This window comes from Macaca fascicularis, chromosome 1, assembly GCF_037993035.2.
Source record: "Macaca fascicularis isolate 582-1 chromosome 1, T2T-MFA8v1.1".
NCBI classification, from domain to species: Eukaryota; Metazoa; Chordata; class Mammalia; order Primates; family Cercopithecidae; genus Macaca; species Macaca fascicularis.
The window spans coordinates 141,689,007-141,705,297 of NC_088375.1; the positions used below are offsets into that span (position 1 = coordinate 141,689,007).

The 16,291-nt window shown below is 39.4% G+C and overlaps 1 protein-coding gene across 14 annotated transcripts in view; it reads left to right on the forward strand.

The window, feature by feature from the left end:
• The window catches only part of EVI5 (ecotropic viral integration site 5), a 271,149-nt gene that overhangs the window by 31,347 nt on the left and 223,511 nt on the right, over nt 1-16,291 (forward strand). The window lies entirely within an intron of this gene.

Here is a 16,291-nt window from a genome sequence, read left to right on the forward strand (position 1 = left end):
TTTTTTAGTGGAGACGGGGTTTCAACATGTTGGCCAGGTTGGTCTCGAACTCCTGACCTCTAGTGATCCACCCACCTCAGCCTCTCAAAGTGCTAGGATTACAGGTGTGAGCCACTACAGCTGGCCCAAAGCATCAGTTTTTTATAATGAATATTTCAGATGCAAAAAAAAAAAAAAACCTATGTTCATATCACCCACCGTAAGAAACAAACATTACAAATATACTTGTAAATATAGTCCCCATCTTCTTTAAGATATAACATTATACTTATATGTATGTTTATAAACAGTATATCATATAAACATGCCCTTTTACATTTTCATTTTTGCTCAACTTTGTGTGTTGAACATAATATGTCACATGAGGTCATTAGCCTCCAGGATGGCTGTCAATGGTCTCCACCTCCTTATATTTATACTCTTATGCACTTTCTTCCCACATTGAATAGGGCTGACTTGTGTAACCAATTGAATATTGCAAAAACGTCAGAGTGACTTATGAAGCTAAGTCATGTGAGGATTTTCTATCTTGCTTTCTTGTTCTGGGGGAAGCCAGTTGCCACATGGTGAGGATACTCAGCAGTCTTATACTCAGTCTTATACTCAGCTCCACATGGTGAGAAAATGAGGCCTTTTGCCAATAAACATATGAGGAAACCATCTTTGAAGCAGCTCTTCCAGCCCCAGTCAAGCCTTCAGATGACAGCAGCACTAGCCAAGATCTTGTCTGCAAGCTCATGAGAGACCATGAGCCAGAATTGCCCAGCTAAACTGTACTCCAGTTTCTGACGTACAGAAACTGTGAGATAATAAATATTTAATATATTAAGCTACTAGGTTTGGTAGTAATGGATGAGAGAAAGAGACTTGTAATTGTTTCCATGTTTGCCTCCCCATACTTCATTACGAGTGAGCAATTTGAAGACAGGACAGGAGCCCTATATCTTACTTATTTTCCCACTCAATGCCTAGCCTTATACCTATGTTTAGTAAGTACTTGTTGAGTGAAATTAATAGTGTTCTTGTGGAGGTAAAAAATTTAGAAGGGATATTAAATCCCTAAAGCTGAGATAGGCTGATGTTTGAATCATGAGTCATTGTTGGATAGCATGTAAAGACCACATTGTTTCTTCTGAATAGTAGTAAAAGTAAGCCTCTCAGCTACTAATGCTACCCTGGCTATGGGAGTATGGCATTGATTTTGAAGTTATGGCATGTGGCTTTTACTTCACTATTGTTCTCTGGGGCTTGGGTTAGGATACAGTCTTTTCTGTAGACGACTTTTTATTTCAGACTTCCTCCTAGGCATACTAACTGAAGCTAAATTTCTTTCTTTTTCTTTTTCAAAATATGGAAGAATGTCAAAGACCTAAAGTCCTGTCAGTTTAGGATTTGCTGGTATATGTAGCAAGAGACAGTACTTAACTATATCCTAGTGGATTATTTTTATTTATAGATTATGGAGAGACAGTGTTACTACAGAGAATTATACCTAATTATGTTCAGAAAATATATTCCAAAATTAGATTCCAAAATTAGGTATAATTTTGAGTCACACATTTGGTACTTTTTAGTTCTTGTAACCTGTGTTGTTTAATAGGGAGGCCCCTAACTATATGTGATGAGTGAGCTCTTGAACTGTGACTAGTCTGACTTGAGATATGGTGTACATGTAAAATTCATACTGAATTTCAGACTTAGTATTAAAGAAAGAATGTAAAATATTACACTAATAATTTCTTCATATTCCTTATCTATTGAAATAACGTTTTGAGTATATTGGGTTAAAAAATCTAATTTCATTTGTTTTACTTTTTTTTACTTTTTAAAATATAGCTACTAGAAAATCTTAAATAACGGATATGGCTTGCATTTGTGGCTTGCCTTTTATTTCTATTAGAGAGTGCTTTTCTATTGATTGATTGATTGGTTGATTGGTTGATGACTGATTGATTGGTTGGTTGATTGATTGAGATGAAGTCTCACTGTGTTGCCCAGGCTAGTCTTGAACCCCTGGCCCAAGTGATCCTCCTGCCTCGGCCTTCCAAGGTGCTGAGATCACAGGCCTGAGCCATGTCGACTGGATGAGAGTGCTTTTTAACCCATCAAAATGTTCAGTTCTTCAGGGCCTTTGTATATTTTCCTTCTTTTTATTTTTATTTTTTGCCTGGCTCTTTGTCTATCTGGCTTCCTCCTGCTCATTTCAGAGATCTTATCTTAAACGTTGCCTCCTCAGAAAGGCAGTCCTCCACCCTATCAAATTAAGTTATTTAGTGTTTTGCCCTCATGTCATGTATCCTTCTCTGCATTTATTTGTTCACGATTTGACTTCTTTTTTTTTTTTTTTTTTTTTTAAACGGAGTCTTGCTCTGTCGCCCAGGCTGGAGTGCAGTGGCCGGATCTCAGCTCACTGCAAGCTCCACCTCCCGGGTTTACGCCATTCTCCTGCCTCAGCCTCCGGAGTAGCTGGGACTACAGGTGTCCGCCACCACGCCCGGCTAGTTTTTTGTATGTTTTTAGTAGAGACGGGGTTTTACCGTGTTAGCCAGGATGGTCTCGATCTCCTGACCTCGTGATCCGCCCGTCTCGGCCTCCCAAAGTGCTGCGATTACAGGCTTGTGCCACCGCGCCCGGCACGATTTGACTTCTTAACTAGCTCTGTGAGGGAAAGGAGCATGTCTATTTTGTTTATGACGATACTTTTAGCACCCAATAAAGTGTTCTTTTAGAGTAGATTCCAAATAAATTCTTATTAAATGAGTGATACTGGTGTTACTAAGCAGTGGGTTCACTGCTGGATGCTCATAGAACCCAATACTATGGCACCGGCTTTTGAGAAAAGAAAAAGGGCTTTATTGTGAGCTGACTGGCAAGGAGACAGGAGTTTAAGAAAGAAACTATGGAGGAGGATGTCATAAAAGAAATTAGGAAAACAGGGCTGTGCAACACCGCGGTCCCTCAGCACGTGCAGGTCGACTCCCTGCTCCCCACAAAAAAGGAAGAGTTCCCAGAACTGAACAACCTGTTGTGTTTAGCGCTCTGATGCGTCCTTTTCTAAATTAAAAGGGCCCATTGGAGCGCTAAGCACAACAGGTGAAAAAAAGATCTGTATTAAGACATTTCATTAGGCTGGGTGCAGTGGCTCACGTCTGTAATCCCAGCACTTTGGGAGGCTGAGGCGGGCAGATCACTTCAGGCCAGGAGTTTGAGACCAGCCTGGCCAACATGGTGAAACCCTGTCTCTACTAAAAATACAAAAATTAGCCAGGCATGGTGGCACCTGCCTGTAATTCCAGGTACTCAGGAGGCTGAGGCAGGAGAATTGCTTCAATCCAGGAGGCAGAGGCTGCAGTGAGCTGAGATTGCGCCACTGTATTACAGCCTGGGCAACAGAGCAAGATTCCGTATTAAAAAAAAAAAAAAAAAGACATTTTACTGAATTTTCACAAATAAGGGGCTAAGGAGAAGATAGAGAAGTTCCCAGAGGTAAAGGAAAAATAAGTTTGTTAATAAAATTAGAGTTGTTTCAGGCACTTCAACAAGAATACTAGAAGCAAAAAGACAATAGAGGGCAATATCTTAAAAAGTATAAGGGAAAATTATTATTTTTTTTAAAACAGGGTCTGTCTCTGTCGCCCAGGCTCGAGTGCAGTGGCGTGATCTCGGCTCACTGCCACCTCTGCCTCCTGGGTTCAAGCAACTCTCCTGCCTCAGCCTCCCAAGTAGTTGTGATTATAGGCATGCGCCACAACGCCCAGCTAATTTTTTGTAGTTTTAGTAGAGATGGGGTTTCACCATGTTGCCCAGGCTAGTTTTGAACCCCTGAGCTCAGATGATCCACCCACCTTGGCTTCGCAAAGTGCCGAGATTACAGATGTGAGCCACTGTGCCCGATTGGGAAAATAATTTGTAATCTAAGAGTTTATAGTGCAGTCCTTTCAAGTGTAACAGTAGAAAAAGCATTTTCACATATGCAGTGTCTCAAACTCACCTCTCATGCAACCCCTTTCAGGAAGGTAATAGAGGAGGTACTCCACCAAAATAAAAGTATTTTGAGCAAAGGGAAGACATAGGGTTTAGGAAACAAATGATCCAACCCAAGAGAGTTGAAAGGAATACCTGGGATCACAGTTGTGTACCACGTGTAGAGCAGCTAGTCCAGAATGGAGCAAGTCAGAAGGTTGCAGAAAGGACTTGTACAAAAATATAAAATTGATAGCACATGTGATATGCTTGAATATGTTGAGATTTATATAATTGGATGAATTGGGGTGAATTTATAAGTACGAATAAAGCTAAACAATTAAGACATTTATTAACTCCAGGGAAGGTAAAAAAGAAAGTAAAAGTAAAAGTAATCAGAGCATACCTCATAGAACAACTGTGACTGAAGTTACATAGTCATGTTAATGCATACACTGAATATTGGTGTAACCAAAAACATGTTTTAATTACATAGGGATGATAGAATGTATGAAGTGTTTGTATGTTATGGTGGGCAAGGTTGATGATATGGATGATGGGGAAATAACTAATTGACCTTTTTCACAGGAAGAAGTTAACAGATAAAATATTACTTTTTTTTTTTCTGGTCGTAGGCCTCATATAAGTGGTAAAAATTAAAAGTAAGGGAAAAAGGCAATGGGGTAGACATTTATTATAGCCAAAGGAGGGTCAGGAATTCTTCTTCTGGATCTGGGGATGATAGGAATGTTCAAAAATTATTTGCAAAAGTTTGTTCATATGTGCATGAATTTCTCAAAGGAGTTTGTGACCCCTAAAATGTCTAAAGAGCATAGTGTAGTGTGATGATGGTGGTGTTTTTCAGTGTGTTCGTGAAAGTGTTAGTTTTAGTTTTGATTTTTGATTTATTTTTATGTTTTCATGTATTAAATTATTTCATTATCTTGTTATATGAAAGACGACTTAGTTTGGTAAACCAAATACCATTTTTTATTTGGTTTTATATTAAAATAAATCTCTTGAGTATTGCTTTGTATGTGTGCTGCCTTCTGAGTTAATGTCTTCAGCTCTTCTTGTTCATTTTCTGTTTATGCCTGTTTAATTCTCTACCCCTCTGTCTTCCCCACATCTCACCTCCCTTTTTTTCCTATTTCATTTATTAAATTTTTTATTTCTGTAAGTTCCATTTGGATACTTCAAAAATTTGCACGATCTTTGTATCCTATTCCTTGCTCATTTAAATAATTCTTTTATTGCTTTGGGCATTTTAGAGTTAGTTATATATTCTGTATTTGAGAATTCCAATAGTTGAAGTGCTTGTGGGTCTAATTCTATGCTCAGCTGTCATTTATTGTGTTTTGTCTCTTGTGTGAGTTATATTTTTGAATGGTGAGCTTATTTTCATCTGTGTCAACTTTGGTGGCTTGATTGAGTATTTTAAGAGACTTAGAGAACAGTTATGTGAACATGAATTAGTATGGATATTTGGAAATCTGAGGCTGTGGGCCCACTTTTAGCAGGATGTAGATTATGTATGATAAGGTTGGATCTACCTTTTAGTGACTCTTCAAATGCTTGACAAAGTACATTATTTTATAACACTTTCTGTGCTCTAAATGGGGAGGGAGTTTTTCCCTGTCTGAAGTTAGCATGATTTGGCTAATTAAGTGAATACTCATATTCAGTAATTAGTACTCTCCTGCTTAACTAGGTATATATATTTATATATACTATATATATATGTAGAAATTACCCTTTATTCCACAGAGACATTTATTGAGCATCTGGTTTATGATAGACAAGATCTTTGATACTGGGGATATAGAGGTATTCAAGGCAGTCTCTCCTTTTGGAAAGTTAAATAGTAGATGAAACTGAACTTTGTATATGTTATTAAAGATGTATTAGAGTATCCATATTAAAAGCTTCTGAATGCCCAGGCTTATTTGTTCATATTGTAGAATGGTTGCCTTTTAAGAAGTTAAAAATTAGGAGCTCCAGCTGAAGGAGAAGGAGGTTAAGTAAGGAGAGCTCTATACCATGGCTGGTACAAAGCTTACTGCCAGCAGATGCACCAGTGATAAAACATCCAGGAAGCAACCGGCTACAGAAGCTGCTTGCAAGAGTGTGCCCTCTACTGGAGGAGTGAAGAAGCCTCATCATTACAGTCCTGGTACTGTGGCACTCCATGAAATTAGATATTATCAGATCCATTGAACTTCTAATTTACAAATTTCCCTTCCGGCGTCTGGTGTGAGAAATTGCTCAAGACTTCACAACAGACCTGTGCTTCCAGAATGCAGCTATTGGTGCTTTGCAGGAGGCAAGTGAGGCCTATCTGGTTGTCCTTTTTGAAGACACCACCCTGTGTGCTCTCCATGCCAAATGTGTAACAATTATGCCAAGATATTTCACTAGCATGCCTCATCTGGGCTGGGCGTAGTGGCTCACACCTGTAATCCCAGCACTCTGGGAGGCCCCAGTGGGTGGATCACTTGAGCCCAGGAGCTTAAGACCAGCCTGGTCAACATGGCGAAACCCCGTCTCTACTAAAAATACAGAAATTAGCCGGGTGTGGTGGTGCACACCTATAGTCCCAGCTACTTGGGAGGTGAGACAGGAGGGTCACTTGAGTCTGGGAGGTGGAGTTTGCTATGAGCTGAGATCATGCCATTGCACTCCAGCCTGGGTGACAGAGCGAGACCTTGTCAAAAAACAAAACAAAACAAAACAAAAAAACAAACTACCATGGTGGAAAACATTTCAATGAAAAACAAAAATTCTCTTCTTCTTCTTCTTAGTAGTTCTGAATGTTAGATTTTTTTTTTTTTTTTTTCCTCATGAGGTCAAAAGGTTCCTAAGTATATGATTGTGAATGGAAAAAGTAGGATCAGAAATCAGGTATGGGCAGTTTTTCCATTTTCATTTGTGTGTGAATTTCTTTTTAGGGACAGTCTTGCTCTGCTGCTGAGGCTGGAGTGCAGTGGCACCATCATATCATACTGCAATCTCAATCTCTTGGGTTCAAGTGATTCTCCTACCTCAGCCCGTCGAGAAGCTGGGATGAACTGTAGGTGCATGCCACTGTGCCTGGCCTTTGTGTGAATTTTTAATATAAATGTGGCGGTGTAAAGCATTAATCCGAGTTGATGTTAAATTTCAGCAGTTCAACTTTATGACAATTATAAATCAACCTGTTAAAATTTTCTGGATAATGCCAGCATTTGGATTTTTTTTTTTTTTTGAGGTGGAATCTCACTCTGTCACCCAGGCTGGAGTGCAGTGGCGCGATCTCGGCTCTCTGCAACCTCCGCCTCCCAGGTTCAAGCTATTCTCCTGCCTCAGCCTCCTGAGTAGCTGGGACTACAGGGGCGTGCCACCAGGCCAGCTAATTTTTGTATTTATAGTAGAAATGGGGTTTCGCCATGTTGGCCACACTGGTCTTGAACTTCTGACCTTGGGTGATCCACCTATCTTGGCCTCCCAAAGTGTTGGGATTTCAGGCGTGAGCCACTGCACCTGGCCTGGATTTTTTTTAAAACAAGTAAATTTCTTATTGATGGCAACTAAATGGTGTTTGTAGCATTTTTATCATTCAGTAGATTCCATCCATTCATGATGCTTTTCTGAGTTGTCCTACATGCAAGTGTAGTTTTTAATGTTGTCTGTCTTCTGTGCTGTTCCTATAAGTTTGCTATTAAGATACATTAAACTATAAGATGTCTTGAAGTGGATTTAGAAGGAAATGAGGAACTTAATATTAGATCACTTCTGCTTTATTAAGTTGAAGCCACTTGGGAATGTCTAAAGAGCCACATGGTGAAGAAAGTTGGAAAAAGAAATGAAGATTGGAATATACTAGAGTCTTGATTAGAGAGGAATAGGGTCATCAAGCATTGCTTGCATCATACTGTGCTTTTTGTTACTTTATGGACAAATTTGTATGACAATTTTTTTTTTTTATAGACAGTCTTGCTTTGTTGCCCAGGCTGGAGTGCAGTGGATCTCGGCTCACTGCTGCAACCTCCACCTTCCAGGTTCAAGTGATTCTCTTGTCTCAGCCTCCTGAGTAGCTGAGACTACAGGCCCATGCCACGACGCCTGGTTAATTTTTTTGTATTTTTAGTAGAGACAGGGTTTCACCATTTTGGCCAAGCTGGTGTTGAACTCCTGACCTCAGGTGACCCACCCGCCTTGGCCTCCCAAAATGCTGGGTTTACAGGCGTGAGCTACTGCGCCCAGCTGACAAATTTTTAAAAACAGCTTTCTAGATATATAGTTCACACGCTGCAGACAATGTGCCCATTTAAAGGGTATGATTCAGTGGTTTTTAGTATGTTCATGGATATGCGCAACCATCATCATAGTCAATTTTAGAACAATTTCATCACCTTGAAAAGATACCCTGTACCCTTTAGTTATTGCCCCCCATCCTTCTATCCTCCCCAGCCCCAAGCAACTGGTAATCTACTTTCTGTTTATAAATATGCTACTCTGTACATTTCATATAAATGGAATCGTAATATGTGGTCTTTTGTCACTGACTTCTTTCACTTTAACACAATATTTTCAAGATTAATTCATGTTGTAGAATCTGTAAGTACTTCATTCGTTTTTATGGCTGTGATCTAATTTTCTAAAATGTAAATTTAATTAGGAACTGCTGTGACATTGACCCAATCTCATCTCAGTATCTTTACTGAAATGTTTCTGCTTTATTTTAGTCAGTGAAGATATGAATATTTACAATAAGATCTTCAACTTGTTTCCTATATTACCTAAAAAAACAAGATTCTGATTTCATGGACATAGTCTACATATTAAAAGGCTAAATTGGAGATCATGTATCTCAGCATTGCCTTAGCATGCTAATCAAAATACTGTTTTAATAGCAGTGAAAAAGTAATGATGTGGTTTAATTTTTTATTCAGGGTTTATATGCATCGTGACTCTGAGCCACAAATCAGTAAGTTTTCCTACCCTAATTAAATGTTATTCTCAGGCCTCCAGAGCATTAATAGGATTTTCTTTTTTTCTTTTTTTTGGGACAGAGTTTCACTTTTGTTGCCCAGGCTAGAGTGTGATGGCACGATCTCGGCTCACTGCAACCTCTGCCTCCCGGGTTCAAGTGATTCTCCTGCCTCAGCCTCCTGAGTAGCTGGGATTACACATATGCACCACCATGCCCAGCTAATTTTTGTATTTTTAGTAGTAATAGGGTGTCTTCATGTTAGTCAGGCTGGTCTCTAACTCTCGACCTCAGGAGATCCACCTGCGTTGGCCTCCCAAAGTGCTGGAATTACAAGTGTGAGCCACTGTGCCTTGCCAATATTTATTTATATTTTCTTAGTGTCCTTGTACCTACTCATAGCACACTATAGACAAATGAAAAGATGTTTTTTTCTTCAATTATTTGAATCTTCTGTCTCCTCAAAAATAAAAATAAGTCTGGTATGCTGTCTTTACTGATACTCTATACTTTTAGTTTCCTGGTTTTATTTCAAAGACTGTTAAATATTTTAATTTTGTTTTGTGGGATAGTGTGATACTGTTTCAGTTACTGTAGCTGTGTAACAAACCACTATGAAACTTAATGGCTTCAAATAATCATTTTAGTATGTGCTTACATTCTGTGGGTCAGGAATTTAGACAGAGGATTATGAAGAGGACTTGTCTCTGCTTCATGTCTTTGGTCTCAGCTGGGAAGACTTACAGGCTGGGGTTGACTCTTCATTTAGGGCCTAAAATCAGTTGGGGGTATATTTATATTTGTGCCTGGTGGTTGAGGCTGGGACCTCAGCTGGACTGTTAGTGAGAATGCCTGTACTCTCCATGTGGTCTCTGTGTGGGCTAGTTTGGGCTTCTTGAAAGCATAGTAGCCAGATTCCAAGAGTTAAGCTTAGTAATCACTTTTGGTGCCCACTTTTGATTGAAGCAGTCAACCAGCTTTGCTTGGATTCAAGGGGAGGGGATGTGGACTTCACCACTCTGTGGGAAGACGTGGAATAGGAAATATGGCCATGTTATGGATTGGATTGTGTCCTTCAAAAAGATATGTTGAAGTCCAGCTATCACAGTACCCTAGCACCTCAGAATGTGACTTTATTTGGAAACAGGTTGTTGCAAATATAATTAGGGAAGACACAGTCACCGGAGGGGAGAATGTCACGTAATCATGGAGGCCAAGATCCAAGTGCTAAAAGTGCTGCAACTACAAACCAAGAAATGTTGGTCATTGCTGGCAAACCACCCAAAGCGAAGAAGAGGCAAGGGAACATTCTCCCTACAGGTTTTAGCGGGAGAATGACCCTTCTGACAACTTGATTTTGGACTTCTAGCCTCCAGAACTGTGAGACAATACATTTCTGGTTTGTTTTTTTTTTGTGAGATGGAGTCTGGCTCTGTCGCCCAGGCTGGAGTGCAGTGGCGTGATCTCGGCTCACTGCAACCTCCGCCTCCCGGATTCAAGCAGTTCTCCTGTCTCAGCCTCCCGAGTAGCTGGGACTACAGGCGCCCACCATCATGCCCAGCTAATTTTTGTATTTTTGGTAGAGATGGAGTTTTGTCATGTTGGCCAGGCTAGTCTGAAACTCCTGATCTCAAGTGATCCACCTGCCTTGGCCTCCCAAAGCGCTGGGATTACAGGCGTGAGCCACCATACCCGGCTTATTTCTGTTGTTTAAGCCACCCAGTTTGGGGTACTTTGTAACAGCAGTACTAGGAAACTAAGATAACAATTAGTTTTCTTGCTGCATCTGCAGGAGATTGGTTCCAAGATCACTGCCCTCATACTACCATGGATGCTTAAGTCCTATATATAAAATAGTGCAGTATTTGTGTATAACATACACACATCTTCCTGTATACTTTAAAATCATTTCTAGATTACTTATTGATACCTAATACAATGTAAATGCTGTGTAAGTAGTTGTTATACAGTACTGTTTTTAAAAATCTGTATTACTTTTAATTGTATTATTTTGAATATTTTTGATGCGTGGTTGGTTCAGAACCTGCGGATGTGGAACCTGCGGACTATATAGGCCATCTTTGGAAAATACAGACCGTTACAAATGTGTCGTAAAAATTATTCTATAGTTTTGCCCCCATTACTTGTATCGGGTAATAATATATGGTTGTTTTACCCACTTATACTTTTTTTTAAAAACACTTTTTTTTTGAGACAGAGTCTTGCTCTGTTGCCCAGGCTAGAGAGCAGTGGCATGATCACAGTTCACTGCAGCCTTGACCTCTCAGGCTCAAGTGATCCTCCCGCCTCAGCATCCCAAGTAGCTGGGATCACAGACATATGCCATCATGCCTGGCTAATTTTCTTTTTAATTTTTCATGGAGACAGCATCTCACTCTGTTGCCCAGGCTGATCTTGAACTGCTGGACACAAACAGTCCTTCTGCCTTGGCCTCCCAAAGTAGTGGGATTACGGGCAGGGGCCACTGTGCCTCACCCATTTACACTTTTCTATATCCAACAGCAATTTACCAGAAGGGACTATTTTAATAGCCATCAGACTAATTTATATGTTAACTTTTTTTTCTTTGGCGAATGAGTATAATACTTTCTGTTTTTTTTTTTGTTTGTTTTTTGAGATGGAGTCTAGCTCTGTTGCCGAGGCTGGAGTGCAGTGATGCAGTCTTGGCTCACTGCAGCCTCCGCCTCCTGGGCTCAAGTGATCCTCCCACCTTAGCCTCCCAAGTAGCTGAGACTACAGGCGTGCACCACTACACCCGGCTAATTTTTGTATTTTTAGTAGAGACAGGGTTTCACCATGTTGGCCAGACCGATCTCCAGCTCCTGACCTCAAGTGATGCACCCACCTCGGCCTCCCAAAGTGCTGGGATTTCAGGCGTGAGCCACTGTGCCCAGCCAGTATAATATTTTAAAAGTTATTTTTAGTGTGTATAGCTGCAAAGGGAATTTTGAATAGGAGATACCTTCACTGAAATGTGCTATTTAACAATCAAAATTAATCAAAAGTCATTGAGAAAGTGTTGAATACTGGTAAAAAGGAAAGACCTTAGACACATTAAATTTAACAGAGTTTAATTGAGCAAAGAACGATTCACAACTCGGACAGCCTTCAGGAGCAGAACAAGTTCAGAGAACTCTGGCCTGCAGTGTGGTCAAGCAGCATTTATGGACAGAAAACAGAAGCGCGGTAAAGAGACAGCTCTTTTGGTTACAGCTTGGCATTTGCTTTATTAGAACATGAGTTGAATGTTGGCTGCCTAAAGCTCGGTTGCTATGATTGATTGAGACTTAGCTATTTATTACATAAGTATACTGTACACCCAATTTAGGCTTTCAGTTAGTTTACCAACTAAGTTAGGTTGCTCTTTGTTATGTAAGGACTCAAGTACATAGCTATCGTTAGGTCAAGTTTAATTTAACACTATTCACCAATTTTGTTTTCAAGTCATCAAGAAGATTCATGAAAAGTATTGAATGGTCTCTCTGACCTACAGGAATATATATGAAATAATGTTTTTGTTTTATTTTTGAGACAGGCTCTCATTCTGTCACCCAGGCTAGAGTGCAGTGGCATAATCATAGCTCACTGCAGCTTCATGCTCCTGGGCTCAAGCGATCCTCCACCTCAGCCTCACAAGTGCCACTACTATGGTCTGTGCCATCACAACCAGCTAATTTTTTTTTGTAGAGATGAGGTCTCATTATGTTGCCCAGGCTGGTCTTGAATTTTTGATCTCAAGTGATCCTCCTGCCTCCCAGAGTGTTGGGATTATAGGCATGAACCACTGTACCTGACCTATTTTTCTTTCTTAAGGTACTGAGAGGCAGTAGTACATCTAATGGTTAATAATATAATAATATAAGCATAATATGGCACATATAGCACTGTGGAGATTAAATTAGGTGATAACAATGTATTTTCCTCAAAGTACTCAGTGAATATTATTATCATTATTAATGAATGTCACAATGTTTAATATAAACAAGAAGTACCATAGAAGTGAAGAGAAATGTGACACAGAGCACACAAACACCTTAAAGAATGAGTACTGTTGGCAACTGAGCAGCATTTCTCAGAATTTGTTTTGCAGTAAAGAGTGAAAAAGGCTGGGTGCGGTGGCCCACGCCTGTAATACCAGCACTTTCAGAGGCCAAGGCAGGTGGATCGCTTGAGCCCCAGGAGTTTGAGACCAGCCTGGGCAACTTGGTGAAACTCTGTCTCTACCAAAAAAAAAAAAAAAAAAAAAAAAAGGCCAGGCCTGGTAGTTGTGTGCCTGTGGTCCCAGGTACTTGGGAAGCTGAGGTGGGAGGATTGCTGAAGCTCGGGAGGTTGAGACTGCAGTAAGCCATGATTGCACCACTGTGCTCCAGCCTGTCTCAAAAAAAAAAAAGAGAGAGAAACGATTCCTGACTAGTCAAGTTTGGAAAGTAAATTCCTTTACCTTCTACTTTTGACAGTGTATAATAATATCTGAGAATTTCTGTAATAAAAAAATTTTACTTTGGGACTTCAAAGCTTTTAATAATGTGATTTACTACATAGTTTAGAAAAACTCTTCCTCTATAAAGCATCTCAAAATGCAAACATCCTTTTAAACACAAAGTTGTATTTTCAAGAATGTAAGAGAAATGCCCCTTCTCCAAAAACAGAGCCACTCTAGAAACCACCATTGTCTTCAAGTTCGCTGTCCTGTATGTGTGCGTGTATGTGTGTAGCTGTTTTACTTAATTATTTATTTTTGACTAATATAAAGATACTTGGCGTAACTATATTAATTTCAGACAAAGCAAACTTGAGAAGAAGGAGAATTATCAGGGATAAAGACAGGCATTACATAATGATAAATGGGTCCGTTCTCCAAGAAGACGAAATCGTCTGCGAGGCAACAACCAATAGCAATGTAAGGAGTAACAGACAAATTCATTACTATAGTTGGATGCCTCAACACCTCTCAGTAATACATAGTGTGGCAGACAGAAAATCAGTTAGGCTATAGCTGAATAGCACCATTTATCAACTGGATTTAATTGATATATATAGACTGCTTCATCCAACAACAGCAAAAAACACATTCTTCTCAAAGTCATATGGAACCTACACCAAGATGAACCACATTCTGGGATATAAAACACATCTTAACTTGTATTCTCAGACCATGGTGGAATTAGGTTAGAGATCACTAACAATTATCTATACAACTTGTGTTGTATAGTTAGAAAGATACTTGGAAAATCTGAAAATACTTGGGAATTAAAAAAAACACTTCTAAATAACACGAGTTGAAGTCTCAAGACAAAGTAAAAATATTTTGAACTAAAGGAAAATGAAAAGCGGCAAAAGCAATGCTTAGAGTTTGATTTATATTGAATCACATAGTAGAAAAAAGATTTAAAAATCAGTGATTAAGCTTCTACTTTAGGGAACTAGAGATAGAAGAGCAATATAAACCTAAAGCAAGCAGGATAAAACAAATAATAAAAATTATTAGAAATCAGTGAAATAGAAAACAGGAAAATAATTACAAAAGTAATGAAAGAAAAACTGTTTCTTTTAAAAGGTCAGTGAAAGTGACAGATCTCTAGCCAAGGTAACCAAGAACAAAAGAGAGAAGACACAAATTACTAATGTCAAGAATGAAAGGAGTAGTTTTTTCCCCCAGATTTCATTGTGATAAAGTATTCATAACAAAATTTACAGTTTTAACCATTTTAAGTTTATAATTAAGTATATTCATATTGTTGTACAACCATCATCACCATCATCTCTAGAATTTTTTCATCTTTCCAGGCAAACTCTGTGGCCATTAGTCAATAACTCCCTATTTCCTCTTCCCATGGCAACCACCATTTTACTTTCTTTCTCTGTGGATTTGACTATCTCATAAAAGTGGAATCACAATATTTGTCATTTTATGGCTGGTGTTTTTCACTTTGTGTAATGTCCTCAAGGTTTGTTCATGTCGTAGTATGTCAGAATTTCCTTCCCTTTTTTTTTTTTTTTTTGAGACGGAGTCTTGCTCTGTCGCCGGGCTGGAGTGCAGTGGTGCGATCTTGGCGCACTGCAACCTCCGCCTCCCGGGTTCAAGCGATTCTCTTGCCTCAGCCTCCCAAGTAGCTAGGATTACAGTCGCTCGCCACCATGCCCAGCTAATTTTTGTATTTTTAATATACACAGTGTTTTGCCATGTTGGCCAAGCTAGTCTCGAACTCCTGACCTCAGGCGATCCACCCACCTCGGCCTCCCAAAGTGCTGGGATTACAGGTGTGAGCCATCACACCCAGCTCTCCTTCCTTTTTAAGGCTGAATAATAGTTCATTGTATAGAAATAGCACATTTTTTTAATCCATTAATCCATTGATGTACACTTGGTTGTTTATCCCTTTTGGCTATTGTGAATAATGCTGCTATGAACATGGGTATATAAATGTCTAAGTCCTTGTTTCGGTTCTTTGGATAGATACCCAGAAGTGGAATTGCTGGATCTTATAATTCTGTGTTAAATTTTTTGAGGAACTGCCATACTGTTTTCCATAGCAGCTGTGCCATTTATATTTCCATTAACAATATCAACACTTGTTATTTTCCTTTTTGATAATAGCCATCAAAATGTGTGTGAAATGATACCTCATTGTGGTTTTGATTTGCATTTTATTTAATTTTAATTTAATTTTTTTTTTTTGGAGACAGAGTTTTGCTCTTGTCGCCCAGTCGGGAGTATGATGGCACTGTCTCAGCTCACTGCAACCTCCGCCTCCTGGTTTCAAGTGATTCTTCTACCTCAGTCTCCTGAGTAGCTGAGATTATAGGCATCTGCCATCACACCCAGCGAATTTTTGTATTTTTAGTAGAGAGAGAGTTTCTCCATGTTGACCAGGCTGGTCTCGAACTCCTGACCTCAGGTGATCCACGTGCTTTTTCCTCCCGAAGTGCTGGGTTTACAGGCATGAGCTACCGTGCCTGGCTGATTTGCATTTTATTAATGATTAGTGATGTTAGCTGGGCACAGTGGCTCGTGCCTATAGTACCAGCTATCCAGGAGGCTGAGGCAGGAGGATTGCTTGAGGCCAGGAGTTCAAGACCAGCCTGGGCAATATAGCAAGACCTCATCTCTTAAAAAAATTAGTAATGTTGAACATATTTTCATAAGCCCCTGTGCTTATTGGCCATTTATATATCTTCTTTGGGGAAATGTCTGTTCAAATCCTTCGCTTATCTTTTAATCAGATTATTTGTTTTTTGTGTGTGTTATTTGTAGAATTATTTTGAGGAATAATTTATATATTCTAGATATTAAACCCATACAGCTATATGATTTGCAAATATTTGCTTTCATTTTTG